Source organism: Fukomys damarensis, unplaced genomic scaffold (genome assembly GCF_012274545.1).
Source record: "Fukomys damarensis isolate Sample0158 unplaced genomic scaffold, DMR_v1.0_HiC HiC_scaffold_7, whole genome shotgun sequence".
NCBI lineage: Eukaryota > Metazoa > Chordata > Mammalia > Rodentia > Bathyergidae > Fukomys > Fukomys damarensis.
This window is the reverse complement of record NW_022900919.1, coordinates 11178430-11201145: the sequence shown is the minus strand read 5'-3', so window position 1 is coordinate 11201145 and position 22716 is coordinate 11178430. Positions and strand designations below refer to the sequence as shown.

Sequence of the window (22716 nt, the reverse complement as noted above, 5' to 3'; positions counted from 1 at the left end):
TTCTTGCCATTTTCTGCAACACACTGTTTATAACTTCTGGTACTTTTTGTGAGTTTGATGGAGGAACTTATGTATTCCTTTATGTAGATCTACAAGTGAGACCCAGAAAAGTGGAGCTGACATTTTGTAAAACTGCAGAAGGGAATTCTTCCAATCCCCAAACTTTCCCCACTATCTGGAAGGATGAATGCCTGTCCTACTTTAATATACTATTATATATGTTATTACTGATTGCACACATATTTTTGGATAATACCTTGTTAATTCCCCAAGGTAGACTTGGCTTCCCCATTCACTTTCTGCTACCTGCCCTATGTTCCTAGGAAGCAGAGCTTCAGAATAAAGATAGATTAAATTGACTGTTCTCTAATTGCAAAAATATTTAAATCTTTTGTAAGATTCACACTATCCATGCCACCTATGTGAAACAAATAAAGCAGGGCCCATGCAAAGATAACCATGAAGACACAAGTCACTCACATCCAAGATGCTACCAGTGGGGACACCCTCCAGTCTCCAGGGTCACAGCAGCAGTGACAGCTCAGGGGACTTAGAATCTCATTTTACATAAAGGATTATAGATGGCATCTTGAAGGACTATTCTCTCAAAATGAGAGTCCCCTTACTATAAAATCAATGGACAAAGTGGGAGTATATTGAAATAAGTTATCTTCATTCAAATAATAGCTAAGGCTTTTGGGTAATAAGGAACAGAATTCAAGTATATGAAAGAAATTGGACATCAGAAACAAATGGATCTAGGAATACTAAAGATACCCTCTTTCCATTGCTCCCTCTACAACTGTCTTCATGCCTGACTATATATTTTTATTCTCTTTTGAAACCTGTTTTCTCTTATGTCCTAATCAAAATTCTTAAAAATATTGCCAGCAACTTGGATATCCAGTCCATATTTCAACATTCCTAGAGATGGATCCCATTTAATGCAGTTGTCCATCTTTGGGGCATTCTGGTTTAACTAGTGGAGGCTGCTTTCTTGACTCAAAAAGAATGAGAAATTAGAGTCATTCATAGGAAAACGGATACATATTGAGGATATATTCTTAAGTGAAATAAATAAGTCACACATATGTAAATACTGAATAGTTTCTCTGGTGTGAAAAACTATAATAGTACACAAGATCCTAATGGGATAATTAATAGTGTGAAATAGGAAGAAAAGCGCTAAAGGTGTAGGGAAACTGGGAAGGGTAGGGGAAACAGAATAAGAGAAAAGAAAAAAATATGAGAAAATGAAAAAATGGAAATAAAGTGTTTATAAATGGGGAGAGGAGGAGGGGGTGAAGGGAGGACAGGAACAAGGGGAAAAAGTGAGAACCAAGACCTGTCATGTGAAGGTACAGGATCCCAGTAATGAATGTAACTGTATTGTATACCTTGACTATATCAATAAACTCAATAAAAAGAAAAAAAAATTCTCTTCTTAGACAATTAGAGCAAGGATCCAAGGAGCAAGATTACATTCAACAAAATGGCCACCTGAATTTTCCATGTAGTAAGAATAAAGAAACACACCAGGAAAGAGTCAGAAAGTATGATGCTTAAAATACTGCTTATCTTCAGTCCTGTCTTCGTAACTTATAAGACTCTCAGTACAGTGGAAATATGGGTCCTTCATTCAGAGATTATTTAGAATTTCAAGCAGCAGCATGGCAAGCCAAGTGTGAAGCCCTTCTGTGTGTGGGGCCCAATGTTGCTCCATTGACCGTACACTCTTGAAGTGTCTTCCATAAGTGCATTTTAAAGATCAAAAGACCTTATATGGTAGTTTATAAAGTTGGCAAGACAATAGACTATACACATTTACTGAGGGCCATCTATTTGCTCATCTTCCCTATAATGCTGTGATATGGGAACCTATTCCATTTTATATAAGAAAAAATGACAAGATTCTTCACCCAAATTCTACATATCCAAGAATTCCAAACTCAAGTCTTTTGGCTTGAGTTTAGGAGATGGTGATACATTATGTAACAAATCCATAAACTTCATCACTGTTTTAGATGGTGATATTAGATTTTTCTCCATTTTCAATATTTGTTTCCTGTTGCTTTACAATTAGTTAAGTGGCAGCCACAAGTCCATACTAGAGTTGGAAAAGTATCCTTTTCTGCCTCGATTAGAATCACTGTAATACCTGAAAATATGGTTGCATTAGACACTAAAATACGACTAAGAAACAAAATATCAGAAGTTTCTAATACTAGAGCAACATATTTAATATTACCTAAGTAGTACAAATATAACCTAAACAGCACCTTGTCTGTTGTCTGGGGTCACCTTGTCTAATGTCCTTGCTATAGTTTAGATGTTGAATGTCTCCCAAAAGTCTAAGACTTGGTCCAAAATGTGGCTTTATTGGAAGGTGATGGAATTTCCAGGAAGTAGAGCATGGTAGGAGGCTCATACATCACTAGAGTGAACCCTTAAAGGGTACTGTGAGATCTTCGTCCCTTCCTCTTGACCTGTTTTGTTTCCTGGCTATGAGATGAGCTGGTTTGTTCCCCCGCATGTTCCCTCCATGGTTCTGTCTCACTTCAGGACCAAAATAATGTGGCCAATCAATCTCAAACTGAACCCTCCAGAACAGAGAGCCAAAATAAACCCTTCCTCTTTTTAAATTAACTGTCGCAGGTATTTCATTATAGTGATTGAAAGCTAACACAGCACCTCTCAGTATTTCTGTAAATATTAGTGCTTGGTTTTACCTCTGAGTTCCTTTCTCCCCACACAACAGTCCCCAAACTTCCACATCTCACCCACTACAAGCAATACTTTTTCCGTTATCACTATGCTGACCCAATATCAAAGCAGTACCTACCCTTTCATATTGATCCTGAAACCAGTCACACTGGTATCAGCTCAAGTCTCATTTTAGTAAATATCTCAGTCTCACAGTGAAGCAACACAGGTCAACAACGCAAATGAGACCCTGCCGTGTTAAGAGCTCTTCAACCGTGCACCAGTGGGTACCAGCTCCTTGGGTAGCTCTGCAGTACTTCGCAGAATGGAACTTGCTTGGCCTCCTCCTTACCTGGGTGCCTTTACATGTTTCCACCCTCACACTGTGATGAAAAATGCTGTTTCTTTGATCCATTCTGCTACTTGTCTATCTTTAGCTACTCAAAGACCCCGACGTGAACATCCTTGCTAAACTGAGCCTCAGTGTCTGAACAGCACAGAGAAGTGACGAGGGGCTTTTACCTTTCAGAAACTCTTCACCCTCTCTTCAGGCCATCAGCAGCAGTCTCTATAATGGGAAGGGAGTAGCACCAAGAGTGAATTTCCATTGATCAGCACCCCACAAAGCCAACTGACCCACCCTCTGCCCCAGCAGGCAAAAGTGCCCACAGACAGCTTGGGTTTTAAATAAAAAGTGTATTCTACCACACTGCACTGGAAACAAGCAAAGTAAGCTCCTTTATCTATTTCATAAAACATAATTCCATTTTAGCTTATTTTAATCTCAATTTTCTTTTGTTTCTATAGAAACAAAGAAATCAAATCCCAGCATTTAGTGTTCACACATGTGAATTTTCAATTTATAAAATGATCTTTCTCTATTGTTTTAATGTCTAGCAAATTCAAAAGTGCTGTTCAAGCCCAGATATTTGTCATAAAGTCTATAATAAAAAAATACCTCTATCCCCTCAAGAAAGGCAACAATATAGAAAATTGAACTATATTTTATAATGTTCTTCAAACTACTAATGCTACGAAGTAACAAAGCATTGTATGATGGCATTGTGCTTCAGCAATTTGGTTTTATAAATTGTACTTTTTAATGCTAGCTCTTTCTTTAATAATTACTTTAATGTACCTGATTTCTTCTCAAAGTTTGTTAAAAGAAAATGGATATTATCAACCATAACTATAGAAATGTGCTTTAGTGAAAAGTCCAAGAAGCTGTTTGGGGGTACAGTATGGCCCATGGGAGCAAAAGTGTATCTCATAAGGTTATTTTGTAGAGTAAATGGATTAAGAGTAGTAGCCACCGTTTATTGGGTGCTTTTTGAATAAGATCCCACATAACACTCAGAAAAAAAAAAAATCTTATTATGCAAGAAGTAATAATGTCCCTAAACTGTCTGGCAGGAAAGTAAAGTTTCTCAGAGAGGTAAAGTAACTTGTTCAAACCTTGAGTGACAGAACAGGAATCTGACCCAAGTAACAACAAAATCCTATGATTTCACTGTCTGTGCTCTGCCTTCCATGGCAAAGCAGAGGTTCATCTATTTTGCATCATGCTCCCCATTCTTGGAAAGCAGTGGTTCTCAAAGCGTTTTCTGTCACCAACAGTAGCAGCAGCACCTGCGACAAGGACTTATTGGACAAGGACTTCCTTAGGCCCCGCAGCACGTATATTGCATTACAAATACTGGGAATGGGACCAAAAATTTCTGTTTTAATTAACCCTTAGATGACTGTAATACGTGCTAACAATTGGTAATCACCAAAGGTGGTATAATTTGGGGGGGCTCGCAATACAAGGAGAGAAAGACACAAGCATGAAACAAGTAAAATCCTGGTAAATGCAAAGAGAAAATGATGGAGGAAAACATGTATTCAGTATGAACATTCCAGGAATTTTAGTAGGGCTCTGAAGGGTGAATAGAAGCAAACCTAAGGAGAAAGTGACAGGGACGGCAGAGTGCAGCGTGTCGTGAAGGGAACCAGGCGCCTGCTGGGCTGGAGTGTCAGAAGATGGGAAGACACAAGAAGTATCAGACTGTGGACAGGAGCTGGAGCCACACAAAGCACACTCTGAGCAATCAGGAAGTTTTAATGATGTTTCGGGGAGGGAGTAATAGGACAATAGCTGTGCTTTGGAAAGAAAAATAAATTATTTTTTCAATCCTTGGCATTAAACACAGGGCCTTCACACTGAGCGACACCCTTGGCCTATTCATTTATTTATTATTCGTTCCTTCATTCATTTATGACATGTTCAGACAGTGCCTTTCCAAGCCACTAGATTGCCCAGACCGGGCTTGAACCTGCAATCCTCCAGCTTCAGCTGCCTGGAATGCTGGGATTACTAGCATATGCTAACGTGCCTGGCTTGAAAAGAAAAATGGATGGCAGTGTGGAGGACGGGATGGCGAGGGAATGCTCAGAGCCTGGAGCACACACTCCGGCCTGAGCCTTGCTTGAGACCCTTAGTGAGATTGATTTCACTTGGTATGCAGTCTGAGAATTATTAGCATAGACAATTGCATATGAAAAAGGCCAAAAACAATCACTTCCTGCTCTATTGCATGATCTTTGTTTAGCTTTCCTTGTAAGATTTCCTTGTTTGTTCCTGATTAGGAAACTCACACTTCTTGATGTAGAAATTTATAAAATTTAGATAACCCTGAAGATAATAGGACCCACTTAAACTCAGAATATTCTTAGCATTCGAGTGCAAATCACGTGAAAGATATGCATGCATAAGCATGAATGACATTTACCCACATAGAGAGGGATGAGCCCTAAATACCATTTCCTTCTTGTCCAGCCCTGAACATAACAGGCACTTTTTCATGTAATCAAAAATCATTTGAAAACAGAATTTTTGATAGACCTACATAAGAGTCTAGCTGTTGGATATTTTGTAGCTTAGTTAATGCTCTGATTTCCATTTTCTACATCATATTCTACATTTTAATCATTTTCATAGGTAGAATCTTACAGGTGGAAATTAAGGGTGACAATCTAGGGATGTAGCCTAACATATCCTAATCTCATATCATGATAGTGACCACCAAGAATATTGCAGTATTTTATTTTCAACCAAAGTTTAACAAACTTATCAATCTTCCCATAACCTCACCAGCATCATGTATTACTTAATTTATCTTGAGGCATGTTTTTGTGACAATATATTACTGTTGGAACTGATAGAACGTTTGCATTGTATTCTTAGCATGGTCTGAGATGGACATGGCTGACATTTTTCAGAACGGAATTAATCCTCCCAAAAAGCATTATCTTACATAGCCATTGTTGGTCTATGAGTACCAACACATGCTGTCAGTAGCTATCAATAAATATCTCAAACTATGAGAAACTGCAGAGTGAAATGTCTTAAGAGACCAAAGGAAAATCCTATGAGAACCAGGAGACAACAAATACATCTGGCTTCTGGACCTACAGCAGATTCATTCATTAATTCATTCATTTTAGTAATATACAGGGTGATAAATTTGAAATAACATACATAAAGGGCTCCATTGATTATGAACAGAACATTGGGTGCAGACAAGAATCTCTTAATGCATGAGAGGTTAAGAGTGATCGCTTTTGATGTTAATTGGAAAAATTTTCTCTAGGGTAGGTACACTCTTGACAAATGAGCTCTCAGTTAATTTCAGGGCATGGTCAATGAGTGGTACACTCTTTAAGAATCAGTTTTCCTCTCATTTATCAATACTGTGCCCTATAATGTTGTATTTTAAATTACTTTTACTTGTGGCTCCTTTCTTTAAAAATTAAATTTGGAGTGAGGTCCAGTATGTCACCACTCAGTTTTCATTGGGAGTAGTTTACAAACACAGAAGTTATTATTTCTCTCTAAATTGGCCTGAGAAATACTTACTAAAACACAACTCAGCTGGCATTATCTGTTCCTCTACAGTCTTCTCAGACTTCCCCAGGCTCATTTAGCCATAGTTTTCTCTCTGCTTCCTCAATTCATTTCATCCATGTCCATCTCGCCTTGTGATGTGTTGCACTGGGACCAGTTGTGGCCATGTTGGTCTCGCCAACAGGACTATATGCACTGTGAGAAAGGTCATAGGGTGGATTGATTGATTGATCGATTTTAAATAGATACATAGTAATGGTGCATATTTATGAGGTACAGTACGATGTTTGTAACAGGTATATGGTGCATAGATCAAATCAAGTACAAGGACAGTTTCTTTCATCCTGAGCTGGTTGCACAGTGCCCCTCAGCAACACTGTCTCAATTAGTAAATGGATGGAGAACCCAAGAAATAGTAGCAGTGGATTAGGGACACTCATGTACCTTTTCAAGAATCTAGGCAAAAATGCAAGCAAAGTGTGAACTAAGATGATAAGGATAGAAAAGAAAGAGTTGTAGTCTCTTTTATTCTACCAAATTTGGTGGGTGTTTCTTTTAAGAAAACATAGAAAGTAAAGAGTACAGATTTGTAAAGACCCTTGGTCACCTAGTCAATCTCATGTTGCATTTTCTTCCCTTCTCATAGTGGTCTAACTTATTGGAGGAGCACTGTGGTCAGAGTTTTTGACTACATTTCTTTGCCTCCCTGGTAGACTGATGCAGCTCTACTCTGATCCACTCAATATGAGTAAAGATTGTCAAGCAGTTCCTTCAAGAAAGCTCCCCTTTAATTATGTTCCTTGGCCACTGGCAGATGCTCTTTGATTCTGTGGACTTCCTCCTCTTCCTGTCTAAAATGCAGAAGAAATGGCTGGAGTTCTAGCATCTGTCTTCAGAAGGCATCCCAGAGAGGCCCAGAGACCCTCACGGCAGCATGTGTCCACCCTGTAAGTGTGGCAGACGTAGTTAGATAAAATTGACAGGCTCAAAACTAAATTTGGGAATTTCCTGGAACTTGAGGTCAAACGAGAGCATTGGGACCAAGATAATGCTGAGGGTTTGAAGTTTTCCCACCCAGAGAAGTTTATTTTCATACACAAACAAAATGGCTAAAATGAAGTGGGTAGGAGAGGGGAGCCGACTTGCAGAGACAGTTGTTGAGCTTTGACTTTGGACACTGAGCTTGATGAAATCCAGGTGAAGATAAAAAGCTTGGGAGGAACAGTACGGTGGCCCAGAGTTTCGGGTGGGGGTGATAACTAGAGTAGTTAAATGGCAGGGTTTGCTTAAGGTGTCAGGCAAAAAGAAGGCAATAAAGGACAAAATCCTGAGGAAGCACCTTGAGGCAACAGAAAAAGATTCAATATAATTAGAGGGGACCAAAAAAAAAAAAAGTGCTGCAGAAGGTAAAAGATACAAAAGGGCAGAGAATAGTTATTTACAAACTGTCATTGGACGCGGCTCTTGGGGAGTCAGAAGTGCCAGGGTGTCAATACTTGAGGTAGAGAAATGTAGGGATTCCAAATCTGAAGAAATGTTGCCAATAGGCTTATTCACTCAAAAACTCAAACTATGAAGGGAAGTAGAGAGAATGTCATTTAACAAATACCATTGAGGGGTAGCAGAACAGAAAGTCCTGCTGGATGGATTAAAGACAGTGTTTCCCTTGGAAGATGTATATGATACTTTAATATTTAATCAAATTTAATATTTATTAAGTTCCTATCTTTAATGTGTATAGGGAATATAAAGTAAACTGCCAGTCATGTTGTATACCGAGTTATTATCAGTGAATACTTGCTTTTCAGAAAACATGCATCCTATCCCTAATGTAAAAAAACAAAACAAAACAAAAAAACACCTCTATCTTGTGTTCTAATTACACCTTTCACCTTTCTGTCATTGCTGTCAAAAAGTGGATGCTAAAAATTGCCCCAAATCAGCATTGCTTTCTACTTGGCATAGCCCGGCCAGACTGTTCTGCTTTCTCTTTTGGATACTCCCACTGTGCCTAATCCATAGTTTGGATCTGAGCAAGTAAACACGCCTCCCCCGGCAGCCACCCCTACACATAGGCCCCATTCTTGTGTCAACTCAGTTGGATTCAGAAGAGTAAGCAAGCATGTGGAAAATAGTTCAGAGGGTTCTCCCATGTTGAGTCTTCACCGGCCCCTAGAACTATGAGTATGTACAACAGACATCAATGCCACTTTACCTTATTTAACTTCTGCCAGCATCACTCTTCGCACTTCACAGATGATAAAATCAGGATTCAGAGATTTTTAGTGTTATACACAGGTCACAGAGCTGGAATGCAGAGCAACAGAGATACGACGCGGTAACACACAAACTTGTAGTCGCTATAGCTTACAGACTTTCACATGGCCATGGGTGCTATAATGTGCAAAGCATTTTTAAATGCCTTGCTCTTGATAGTCACTCGCTTAAAATAAGCATAATTATTTTGATTTCTATTCATTTTACCCAGAGGAGACAAAGCCTCAGGAATCCGCCCCGGTCACTAAGTTAGTGGTGGACTGACTCACCATATGAGCCCATGTTTTCCACTCTCGCCTCCAAGCCCCTTCTGCTTTAAATACTCTGGAATATAAAGCATGCTCATAAAATCTAACCTCTGTTGAAGCAACAGGGCACCTTTATTATAACAATTTTGCTTGCATATTTTCTTTGTATTTCTTTATCTATTTTTTGAGAAACATTCTTCTCCCAGGGTTTCTAAAGTCCAATAATCTACCCTGGAGATGGGTCCACCAGATAGTTTGGAATAAGACTCTCAGGTCAATCATTTTTAGAACCAAAAGCAGAGCAAACCATTTTTGGTTTACTATTTCGAGGTTCTGAAATGTTCAGTTGCATTTGTTCCCTTTGGTCTGCAGCCAGGAATAGAGGCATAAGGGCTCAAATACCAAATGAAAGGGTGTTCTCACAGTGTTTCTGGCCAGGACAAGAGTAGAAATATGGGAGAGCTCACAAGCAAAGCTGTTCTGAGATTTTCATAGCGGACCTGCAAAAGCAAGATGCATGCAAAAAATATAAATATCGAGTGGTTATCTGAAGAAGCAAAGTCTTAATGTAAACTCTTCTGACCTTTGAACCTCACACCCTGCATCCACCCATCTTCTTGTTCACCTACTTCCTCAAGCTGTGCATCCATACAGGTGTACCCTCTTCCACTTAGGCCTGAAGGAATAGGATATTATTTTACAGATACAACTCAACCGGAGATATACATGGTTGGTTCCAGGAGGATGTGCAGAAGCAAAATCATCTACTTTCCTTTAAACATACAGACCAGGCAAAATATATTGCCCCAAAATTCTACATAACTATGTTCTGCTTATCAATAGCTCTTCAACTGCCAACTTCAATGTTGTTATCCTCCAACACCAATCTCATTTAACTATTTTTAGTTCATTTATAAGTTTTTATCGATATTTTTGAATATTGGATTGATTCAGCTCTCAGCCAAACTTGCACTTCTAATTTTATCCCGTTAAACTGGCTGCAAGGGTAAAGTATGATCTGATCTCTCCAAATGTAATTTTCTCTTTTTTATTTAACAGCCATGGACTTGAGAACTTCTACTGTTTAGTTATTAATTTTAGTTCTAAATTGATGGTTTAATTTCTTCCTAGATAATTTGTGTTCTACCTTCATAATCTCGGGCAGTTAAAGTTAAATAGAATCATCGCTAACATGAGAGTCCACTGAAATTACTAGTTCAGAAAAAGAGCAGATACTGTCCAGGGTGATTAGAAAAGCTGGGTCTCAATCAGACCAAAACAAGTGGTAAATTCCCTTGGAGAAGTTATACAAAGGCAGAACATTAGTTAGAGATTGTAGGGGAAGTGATCCCTGAAGCATGTTCTGTTGAACATCAATTAATAATTGCCACTTAAAAAGAGTTTAACAGTAAAATAACTTTTTGAGAAATGCTAACTTCAATGGACTTAACCAGTCCATTTTCTTCTCCTCATTTTCGTGTACTTGAAGTTCTAATGGTCCATTAGCAAGCAGGAAGGAGGAATATGTGCCAAGTACAACTGACCTGGACACAGTTATTTCACAGAGCATCCCATGGGGTTAATCCACTTTGGGAAGCCCTGACCTAGAACAACCAAGGCTCACCAGAAGAAGAAATAAGGGAGCTTCCTCTGAGCATTATGTCTGTACCACAAGTTTATTGTTGCATTTAATCTTCATGACAATTGTGCATGCTGAATAGGAAATCTATTCCTATTTTACAAATAAAAAAACAAGCTTTCAATAGATATATCAGTAGTCACTGACACCAGCTATTTGTAAACAATAGGAACCAATCTCTGACCTTTTAAAGCAAAGGCTCAGGTGGGTGGGCCATGTGTACACATGTGTACACAGAACCGCATCCAAGATGATATTGTAAGTTATGCTCAGGAACTGCTGAAACATTCTATTTCTTCAGAGCCATGTCTGTGTAAGTGAAAGAACTGAGACTTTGAATTCTATCTTCTTACTCCCAAACACAGTGGTCTTTCTATTGTAACAAGCCAACAATGAATGGTGCTGCACATCTTGGTGTCTTCCAGTAAAACCCTAGAAATTCTAAGAAGGGACACATCAGTTGATTTGGTACATGGTTCAAGATACTACACTAACCTCCAAGATGGCCAGGTACACAACGCAAGGTTTTAGAAATAAAAGCCAATATATCAACTGGTACATTGACTTCTTACAAAACCACCTAGGAATTTGTGTCTTATAAACACTGCATGAGGTATTGTCAAATAAAAATGCTTTCCTTTCTACTATCAGACGGAAGTATTGTCCTATTTCTCCAGAGCATTATCTGTGGATTTTGAATGTTCGGCAACTTGTCCTTAAAAAATCTAAATTAAACTGTGTTCTCAAAGATAAAATAAGCCTTTTTCTCTGGCCTTTCTAAAATCCATGAAAATTTTCCCTGTTCACATACAATAGTGAGCTTTCCAGACCTGCCGGCCTGCCCTTTCATTCTGATTGTGAATGTTCCGGTTCAACTCCTATTTCTGCAATAAAACTGCTTGTTTAAAAAAATACTGTCAGTAATTATTAACCCCTTTGCTTCAGCTTCTTATGCTGACAGAGAGCTATTGGACAGACTCCCAGTCTCAAAATCTAAACACTGAGTTTTTAAAGTTAAGGTGCCCCAAATGAAAGTCAATGCGGGAGGGGGGTCTCATTGTTTTCTCCGGCAATTGTTCTCACCTGCAGACATTTTCCATTTTCCATTGATCTCCTTAGGCTTTTTGCACTTGGCTAATGTGTCTGTGAATAAGGAAACTCTAGCAGATCTTAGCTGGTAGACTGCTCCTCACTCAGACCACTCAACAATGGATGAATGCACTTCAGTTACTCCTTGAACTTCGGAACAGAGCAAATGAGTTTCTAAACTTGGGGAAAGCTTTGCTATAAAATGGGCTAAGAAAATAACCTGGGAAAAAGGAATGAAGAATTCAAAGAGAAATTAGCTTCTCTTATTATATTTACAGGTCAAATGCCTATTTGGGGATACACTGTGCACAGTTGGTAAAGTACATAATATCCACACAGTTGAGCCTAATGGCTCTTTGAAAGCCATTAAGGTGTACTAAGTCAATACATATTTGTGGTGTGAGTGCTTATTTGAAAAACACATTGTTTTACTTATAATACATTCTTTCACATCAGAACCCTCTGCTCTAAAAGTGGGTTATTGTTTGGATTGAGCAGTTTACCCAGCAGGGAAGGAAGATTGAAGATTTTTGGGTTTGGGAGGCACCTGGGGAAGCTCTGGGGCTGAGAACTGGTATCTACTTCCAAAAATGTATTTCAGTATTGGGAAAATAAGTTTTTTTGATTATTCATATCCCTGAGAACTACAATCTTTCCACAACAAGAAGAAACTAAGAATATTTGGAAGAGTTAGGAAAACTCCCTCTGCGACATGAAACACCAAATATCACATAAATTAGGTTAAGGGAAAATTTTGCCCAGTGACAGAAATATTTTGAAAACGAAGAGGGGGGTGATTTTTAATAAATTAAGTGATTTAATAAATTTGGTGATTTTTAATAAATCAAGTTGTTTGTAAAAGTAGAGGTTATTTACAAGTCTACCTATTCTCTCAAGTCTACGGGGCTAAAATCATTAGTCCATGATCGCAGAGATGCTGTTGTATAAGTATGATTTCTGTTACTGTGATGAAATACTTCAGATAGTCAACTTATAAGGCAGAAAGGTTTATTTTGGCTTACAGTTTCAGAGGTTCCAGTCAATAGTCACTTTTCTCCATTGCTTTTGGTCCTGAGATGAGTCAGAACATCATGACAGGAATATTTGGTGGAGTAAAGCTTTTCACCTCAAGGAGCCCGGGAAGAAAAGAGAATGGAAGAGGAGAGGCTGAGGTTCCACCATCTCCTTTAAGGGTATGACCTCAAAGACCTAACTTCTTCCCACTAGCCCCAATCTCCTAAATGTTCTACCACCTCCTTGATAGCACCATGGACTGGTGGCCAAGACCTTAACCCACGGCACACTGAAGATCCAAAATATAGGAGCCTATGTAGAGCAGAGTGAAAGTTGATCCACATCTTGTCCCTCTCCACAGCGGGCTTTCTCCATGCATCAGAGGAAGCTGCAAATGCAGCTCAGTTCAACAACAGCTCACTAAGGAATCTAAAACCCAGTCATGGACCAGTCCTTATGGAATCCACAATTAAGTCATATACATCTTCTGTGTATTGCGCCACTGAATGCTGCACATTGGACCAGAACCTCATTTGTTTCTATGCCTTCCCTACCAGATGCCCATACTCCAGAGCTGGGAGTCACCTTTTACGCTCCTCTTCCTCATCCCCAGGGTTCACCCTCACATGTTGCCAACTCCCAGCACCTCCTTCTTGTCTATGTCCCACTGCTGCTGACCTTGTTCAAGCCCTTACAGCACAATTTCCTAATGAGCTGCACCACCCTAATTGCTATTCTCCACATAGGTTTGAGCAGAACTATTTCAACTCTGCTCAGGCCTTCTGTTCTCTCACATAAGGCTCAAGCAACATGGTCTAGAAAATAGAATTTTCATGGTGGAGTCCCTGATTACTTCTCCAATAACCTCACTGAAATGATCATAGTTCCTTACACTCACACACATGCACACACACACACACACACACACACACACACACATATGCATGCACACATTGCATGTGGGTTTATACCTCTATACCTGTGTTGCTTCTGCCCCTCTGCTCGGGATGTCATCTTACTGACTCCAGTCTTTCCCATCTAGTCCAAAATGATCATTCTAACTCATTATGCTCTAAGGCTTAACATAGGCTCCACAACCATCTCTCCTGGAAAGTGTCTCCTATCCCCTTCCATACCACCCTCGCCAATGAGGTTCCTGTCTGCCATGCTCCCATAAGGCCCTTCATTCTACTCTCCTGCACATGGCACTGTGCGTGAGCATCAGCTTGAAACCTCGCCCTTTGAAGTTCACAATCACATCAAACTTGACTCTATTGGAAATGCCTAGCACAGACCATGGATTTAATAGAAGATACTCGGTGTTTGTTGGATAAATGGAGAACAAAGCTATCACATCCTAGATGGCTCCCTTTTCTGAAATTGTGCTACTGATTCTCACTTTAACACAAGTACAAGAATTTCAGTTTTTGAAGGTGTGTAAGCATGTGATTTTCTTACCTGACATGTAATGTCGATGAACCTGAAGCACTTTAAGTGGGATTCTCTTTTAATAATTCTGGACTTGCTTTCAGTTATAAATGATCTGTTTTCTTTTAATTTGATGGATTATCAGAAGCAAGGATAGAGATGAGGGAAACAGACATATCTGAAGTACCTAGCACTTGCTAGGAATCCTAACCTTTGCTCCAGCAGTAGTTAGATAACTGACTAGTAGTAGTCGGATAACTTGCTTACGGCCACAGGGCTGCAGGTATGTGGCAGAATCAGAGGTAGAGCTCAGACCTGGGGAATGGAAATGCACGTCCTTCCAACACCATTGTACTGTGGTTAGAGGGGACACAACCATCCAAGAATCTGTGAAGAATTTTAAAATGTTTAGTACCTGGGAAATTCACAACTCTGCTTATGAAGTATTATATCAAAGCAAATTTCATTATTTCAAACAGCTTGAACTTGATTTCCTCTAGAGAAAAGAAACAAATAATCAAAATAAAGACATAAAAATCCCCGGCTCTGAGCATTGCTCACCTCTTTAAAGGCTATGGACCATGGCCTGTGACTCAGAGAAAACTCAGAAAAATTCTATTTTCTCTCCTCCATCCGACAGAGCACGGCTTTATAATTCTCCTTCCATTAACTACCCGTTGTTCTGTTGCCAATCCTATCTCATTTTAAAATATCATTTTTTATGAAGGGTAATGTTACACACTAGAAAACTGTAAAAAATTAATGGATAGAGTTGGTATGAAGAAAATGCATTATTTCAATAGTTTTATTTTTTGCCTATTACACATTTACAAGTTGTGTTGCTTATACAGATACGTTTTATAGATGGCTCTATTCAAAACATATTAGTTGAACACTTTGATCATTGAGAAATTTCAATCATCATTCTAGTTGCTTTTTCACACAAAGAACTCTTTCCTAAAAGGTTTACCTGGATTGTTATTAAAATTCTTATTCTTCCTATAAAATAGCTATTAGAAGTTCTCACAGAGGATCGTACAGAAAATTATCTTAAAGTTTAATGAATGTGATTAGCTGACTAATAGTTTCTGAAAGTCACACACTGAAATTTGGTGGATATGCATACAGACTCATGTGCATGTATGTGTGTGTGTGTGTGTGTGTGTGTGCGTGTGTGTGTGTTATACTGGGTGTTGAACCCAGGACTTTGCACAGAGCTACATGGTCTCACTAAGTCAGTAAGTTACCCAGGGTAAGGTCAAACTTGCAAATTGTCCTGCCTCAGCTTTCCAGAGTGCTGGGATCAACATTTTTCACTGTTTGCCACTGAACCAGAACAGTTCCTCTTACCCAATACATTATTTTCAAAATACGTATTCAAGAAGAAAATACTATCTAGGAATCTGAGCCTAGTCATCTCTTGATATCCTTCTTGTGTTTGCATTTTTAATCTGTCCCGTAGTCTATTAGTTAGATCACAATTATATTAAGCAAAAAAGAGAGAAAAATTATAAGAAAGGCTCTGAAGCCGCTCGCAGAACCAAAATTTTGGGCACTTAAGTGATAGTAGAGCAAAGAAGGATCAGAGTTCTAGGTGACAGAAAGGAGAAACAGCCTCTTAAGAATGTACGCCAGAGATAATCCCATTTTTGCGTTTCCACTCAAAATTCAGCTTCCTGGGACAGGGAGAATGGAGGCTGAGTGTGGACTCCACCCACTTCCTGGGATTAAAAGAAGTCAGGGGGTAGATTTAGTAAAGCACTCTAACCTCTTGACCTGAAGCCAAGCAGGGTGGCCCCCAAAGGAGAATTCGGGTGTCCTTCCTGAATGTTCCACTGTGACAAACAAAACTGACAAACGGCCACCAAATCTACAAAGCCTTCCAATTCTTTTTCTTGATGAAGTGATAAAATTCTTGCACATTCACTTTAGATCTGAGGTCTCAAATTTCATTATTTTCTTACATAATAGCCAGCAGTTCTATACAGTATTTTCTAGCTGGAAGTTTCCTTTCCCCTTCTTGCCCATTCTCCCATTTTTCCATGAAGAAAGAAAGAAAGAGAGAAAGACAAATTAAACAATAAGTCATTACTGAGGGAAACCAAAGAAGTTGATTTTGGATGAGCAGAGAACTTTGAAATCATTGTATCATAAGCATAACATTATCAACTGCACTCAGTAATAAATAATGCCTTCATTTAGAATCTTTGTTAATCTGTATTTCTGTATAAAAAGAACCTAAATGAGAGATCATAGTGTTTGGTAAGGATATAAATGGGCATCTGTTTGAAGAATCCATAGAACAAGACATAGGGTGAATAGAAAACTGTTACTATGTGTAGGAAGCAAGAAGAAAGTCCCCTGTTCTCTTTTATGTCTCTTTGTATGACAGCTACTAAAAAATTTTCTTTCTGTGGCCAGTTCAAATTCCACCTACTATTTATTGTTGTTACTTATTAGTACATATGTGTAGTATTAAATGGATTCCGGCCCCCGTTTTGAAATCATAATGACCTAAATTGAAGAGCAGCTCAGATTGTCCGGTTCCTTCTTCCCTTTCTCATTCCCAGTTGGCTTCCCAGGCCCCCTACACTCCACAGTCCCAGTCCCAACATATCCCAGGAGCAAGAAGACCGGACCCTACAGAGGAGACCTGCAAGGAGAGGCAAAACACACAGGAGAAAGAGGTATTTCTGAGAGAGCTGAGGCAGCAAAGCTAAAGGCCAAATGTCCAAGCCTAGGACAAAAGCCTGGATGCTCTGACTTCCTCATGCAGAGACTTCAAAAAAGGGCAAAAGTACTTTGACTCAGGAGACCACAGATGACCAAAGACAAGATGAAGAAAAAGCAATTGCCAAGTGCAGGACCAGACAAGAAGCTGGTGACTGGTGACTACTTCCCCACCCCACAGGACCTGCTCCAGAGAGAGTTGTCACTCATCACCAGCAAGTTTGCAGGGTGACTTGGGCTCTCCTTGGCTCCCGTTCCTCAGCCACTGGACTTTCCTGTGTCGCAAGCAGTGATGGCATGGGCCCCTAGTCAGGTCACCTCAGCTCGCCAGCCAAGAAGACTGATTCCACTGGGGACTGCTGAGAAAATAATGTGGATTGTAGGGGGCTCTGAATTCATTTCTTTGGTTAAATTGAGACTCCCACATCCTCACTGTAGCCCAGGAAGGAGGCTGGAAACAGGAAAGACTAGGATTGAATAATGCTGCAAATTCATTTTCTTTGGTGCTTTCTCCTTTTGGAAAAATGTGCTCCAAAGCTGGTTAGGCCAAGCCTTGGGAAGACTGATCTGATGCATCCCAAGACTGATCTGATGCAGTTGGGAAAGACAGACTGAATGAGACATGCCTTCTGTGCATCTAAATATTTTGTCCCTTGGACTTCTATTTCCGCATGTTTCCATTATGGCAGCTTGAAAGAATCCTCAAAAAGGAAAACCGATCTGCTCATCTAAAACTGTAGTGCCCTCTTAACCTCCTTTATTTAGTATAGCTTGCCATTTGCCCTGGCTCTCCAACCATGTATGGCTTGGTGAACATTATTCACGAACAAGGGTCCCATCTCTCTCTTCCAGGGTCTTGTTTTTGAATGTTGTGTGGAACAATAGAAAAGAACACTGACTTACGAATCGGGTTATCTGGTGTTTATTTCCACTCAGCCTTGGTAGGACTCGTGAATAAACTTGGGCAAGTCTTTTAGTCTCTCTGGATTTCTGTTCCTCATCTTTAGAATGGTATTCAGAATGCATGAGAGTGCCAGGCATAGTGGTGCATGCCTGTAATCCCAGTACTCAGGAGGCTGAGGCAGGAGGATAGCTGAGAGCTCGAGACCAGCCTGGGCTACATAGTGAGTTCCAGGTCAGTCTCAACTACATAGTGAGACCATGTCTCAAAAAACCAAAAAAAAAAAAAAAAGAGCTGGGGATTTCGCCTGCCTTGCAAGCACAAGAACCTGTGTTCAATCCCCAGCACCAAAAACAGATAAACAAACACACAAAAAAAACAGCAACAAAAGAATGATAGAGATTGATTCTGACTCTAAAATCCCATACCTGTCAGCAGAAAAACTCTCTGCAAAACAAAAAGTGTAGAAAGCCCATGGCTGAGCCTCTGCTCTGCAGTACTGGGAAAGTGCTCCAGAGAGGAGCACACGAGGCCTCCATGGGGAAGGGAATGTTTGGGGTTAGAGGGCTATTAATTCAGGCAGCAATACTATATAGGTATCACAGTCTTGAGGTTAAGAAAAAGTTATTGAGAAGCTAGCCATGGAGCAGGTGCAGGGGCACGCATCTGCAATCCCAGTGGTGAGATAGGCTGAGACAGGAGCATCATGAGTTCAAGTCCCATCTGAGCAACTTAGTGAGACCCTGTCCCAAAATAAAAATAAATAAATAAAAGGGGCTGGGGTGTAGTTCAGTGGTAGAGCATCTTTAGGTTTGATTCCTAGTAACAACAAAAAAAAAGGTTGGTCATGGAAGCTTGTCTCTGACCACACCCCCTGCTTTTCCTGGCCTCCCTGTGGGCCTTAGCTGCCAACAAGCTGCTCAGGGAGCAGAGCTGATGCACCTGGGAAACATGAGTGGTCACATCCACGTGGTGACCCGTGCTTCTAATGTAATCAATTGCCAGGAGTGTTGTTAGGGAGAAAGAGAGAAGGGATAAAGTGATCTCCCAACCGTAGAGGGTCTAGCGCTACTGCAGGGGTGGGATGGCAGGTTCTTAGAGCACCCACTGTGGAGGAAGCAGGGAAAATGGTTGAGGCAGGATGACTCAATAAGGTGCTTTCTTAGAGCGCAGTGATCTCACTCTCGGGATAAAGTCAAGTCACAATGCTGCATCCCTAACTGGTGGGAAGGGGTTGTGGTGACCATCATCTTCCATGTGGTCATCGCTGGTTAGCCTGAGTCTTACAGCGTGTTTCCCGCTAGTTGTGACAAAGACGGCCATGGCGAGAACTAACTGTTAAAGTGGGTAAGAGCTTGTCCTCTCTCAGCCGTTCACCTCACAAATTCTGGCTGCCAGCCACCCACTTGCCCCTGAGAAAGACTGGCCGACTCGCTGCCGTGTAGAGGAGGAGGCGAGGTCTGTGTACATCTCTGGATTTCAGTTTTCGGGGTGTCATTGAGACTGGATGGGAAAAGGTTGGTGAGGAAGGAACGGAGAGATCAGGACCCCTGGACTCCCTCTCACAAACCCCCCGACTGTCCCTTGTAAGTGTGTGTGATGTTTGGGTTCCTTGCTCCATGCCCTCATGCTGTCATCCATCTGAGAAGGGGAACATGCCAAACATCGTTATATAGTTTCCTCGACTGTCCCAGCCATGGTGTACATAGATATGTCATGTTATCATAGATGTAATTATAATAATTATATATATATATATATATAGATATATATATACATCTATATATAATTTTGTAAGCAAAGCAAGAACCAAAATGCTTACCGTCCTCGTGGGCAGTTGGAATGTGTATATAACATATTTTAAGCCCCTTTCCAACCCCTTCCTTTCCGTCTTTCTCTCCACACGTCCCTTCACCCCTTTCTCTTTTTTTTTTTTTTTTTTTTTTTGCAATGCCCCCTACGTTTAAGATAAGATACTTCCTTTAAATTATTCCACTCAGTTCTCCAACTCGTTAGCCACACTCCTCATGCTGGGTACATACAGAGATTACAGCTCTATTTTATTACCTTTTTATCTTATTCTAAATAGTAAACTGATTATATCTATTGAACACTTACCATGTTCTGGAAGCGTGAGTGTTTAATAACATCTGTAAGGGTGGTCCAGTGACGCAGTGGGCTAGTGTGTGATACTTCTGTAATAATATCAGTAAGTATTATAATAAGTTAAATATTATAATCTTTATAAATTCATATTTACAAATTGCAAGATAAGTGTCCCATTATTTTATAGACTTACAATCATATTATTACCCATTGACCCCTTAGGGACTATCTCCGATTGTCTCCATTTCATAGAATGAAAGGTTAAGTACTTCTCCTTGGTCATTTTTTTTCCCCAGAAACATTTGGGGCCTCCGCATTCAAATAAATGTTTCTTGCATTGTCTGTGGCTTCAAAAGTGAGCAAAGGCCCCCGGGTATGAGTAGAGAGAAAGAATTGACTTTGCCCAGAAAAGAGTGGGGGAGGAGACAGAGGAATTGTAGCAGGAAGCCGGGAAGAATTAAGGTTTTTGCTTAAGGAAAGCTAGACTCCTCCTGGCAACAAAATGTCCAGCAACGCTTTTCCTGAAGACTTCAAAAAAGACGATGTAGGTGCATTTATCAAAGGTGGTTTCCAGTCTTACATGTTCACGGCTACTAATCGACCTCCCGCTAACACACAGAAGAAGAAGAGCGAGTGCGCTCTGGAAGCCAAGACGGTAATGTGGGCATGTGCAGAGCGAGAATGTCCTCCAGGAGCCCTGTCATTTCCACCAGCTTCAAACCTGTGGCCAGGCCTGCTCGTCTACAGCTTTGACCAACTCTGCAGCAAAAATACTGTAACAAGAGTGACATAAGACAAACTATTAGTAGTCTCTTGGTTGATCATTTGCAAGCACTGGTAGTGGGTCGGAAGTGGGACCCAAGAGTCATTTTTCTTGCATTCTTTCCGAGCCTGGTCGAAGGGCAGGTGATAGTTTGAGAAGCTAGCCTTACAAAGTCACTTGAGCTGCACATTTTGATGCCAACAAAATAGCAAACAGTCTGGGGGCTTTGAATTCAAAGTGTTAAGTCACATGTGGCAAAGTCAACTTAAAATAATAGTACACAAAACCATCAGAATGCCTGTCCCTGGAGTCCGTAGTGCTAGCCAATAATCCTGATTTATTGAGCACATAAAACCCTCTTAGAAAAGGACGATAATCTTCAGTTCATTCTTTGATTCTTCACGTGGGTCTTTCTTTTTCTTCACTTATATCTTTAAAGGTAGCCATTCCAGACTCCAAAATTTCATTCTTCAAGTTAAGATAACTCTAAGTCTTGCTTTCAATGGAGTATTTGATACTGAAACATGGTCTGTTTCCCATCTGAAATCTACACTCACAGTTCTCAGGGTGTGGGGTCATGAAGAAAAACTTTTGGATTTTTTTTTTCTTAACTCCATCTACAAAAGTAGATCCTGAGAGTGATTTTTTGTTTACAGCAGATGGTTCCACAAATCTTCAGGGATGGGAGGAGTGCTTGAGATTGCTTTTGTCTTTCAAAAGGAAGTTGAGTTCAAAAGTAATTGAGAAATCTTGACATACAAAATGGGTATCTTTGCTTTCGGTAGCTTTTGGAATTGGGTAGCCTTCACCAATTCCACTTGTGCTTAACGTACACCCATAGTTCTAAATGTAAAGTCAAATCTATCCTTGAAAATCCCTTAGACCACCCGGTCGCCTAGAGGATGTGTGGACAGATGTGTCCTGGTGAACAGTGCTGTGGGGGGGCAGGCAGATCCATCCCTGTGCCCAATACATCTCACTCCCAGGATAAGAGCAAAGCTCGGGCAATGAAATCAGGGGCAGAATCAGCTACTCTCGTTAATGTTTTGTTATTTCTCTTTGATGGGGGGAATGTAGAGCACATAGATACATTTTCTATACTTAAAGAAACAAGGAATTCAGTTCTACTTTACGAGCAGAAGGAAAAGTCTATTTGGACCCAAGTGTGATCACTTATTGCACTTCCTAACCTCACTTCACCCCTTCAATTAAATTTTTAACTCCGTGCTTGATTGGAGAAATATAAATTCCCTTCATAATGAAGAGGGTGGCAATAACTGATTATCCCATACATTATCCATTTTTATAGGCTGTATTAAATCATATTGTCCCAACATAAACTTGTTTTGGACATAAAATGCAATCAATTTGGGAAGTAATAAAAATTCAAAATTATTCAAAAATCAAGAGACCAGTTAGGAATAGAACGAAGGTCGGGAACGCACATCAAGTATCTACTGTGGACATTACCTGATCAGTACCTGATCATTTTTAAGCTGTTTTTTGGGTTTTTTTTTACAGTTTTGGCAAAACAGGTAACAGTGTCACTTAGTACATGCTCAGTAAGTGTTGGTCACATGAAGATCTGATGGATCAGAAGAAGGCTTCTGTAAGAATGCTCTAAACTTTACTGCAAATTTAATGCAATGGTCCACCTTGCTATCGGGATGCTATCATCAAGCTATTCAAGGACATTGTTGTCTCCATAACTAGCCAATATTGAAAATAAAATATTTTAAACATGAGTTGTTTTATTTAAGCCTTCTGTAAGTTGGTCAAAATAACCATGGCCTGTTATACTATAATGTATCTAAATACGGAATTATTTGACATGAGGTGTCCTCTTGCACTGTCATGACCTCCCACCTTTACAGTGGCACTGTCCTTAGGTGACACCTGCTTTGCTTGCAACCAACAGCTTGGTGTATGGGA

General features: G+C 40.0%; 1 long non-coding RNA gene and 1 pseudogene across 1 annotated transcript; one reads left to right on the top strand and one right to left on the bottom strand.

The window, feature by feature from the left end:
• Positions 1 to 3228: 3228 nt before the first annotated feature.
• On the bottom strand, positions 3229 to 8865 carry LOC104850778. Its single transcript, XR_777069.1, has 3 exons — positions 8805 to 8865; positions 6602 to 6784; positions 3229 to 3271 (listed from the first exon to the last, which is right to left on the bottom strand). It is a non-coding gene; the product is annotated as an uncharacterized LOC104850778 (long non-coding RNA).
• A 5352-nt stretch (positions 8866 to 14217) lies between these two features.
• LOC104850786 lies at positions 14218 to 17246 on the top strand (annotated as a pseudogene).
• The last annotated feature ends 5470 nt before the right edge of the window (positions 17247 to 22716 follow it).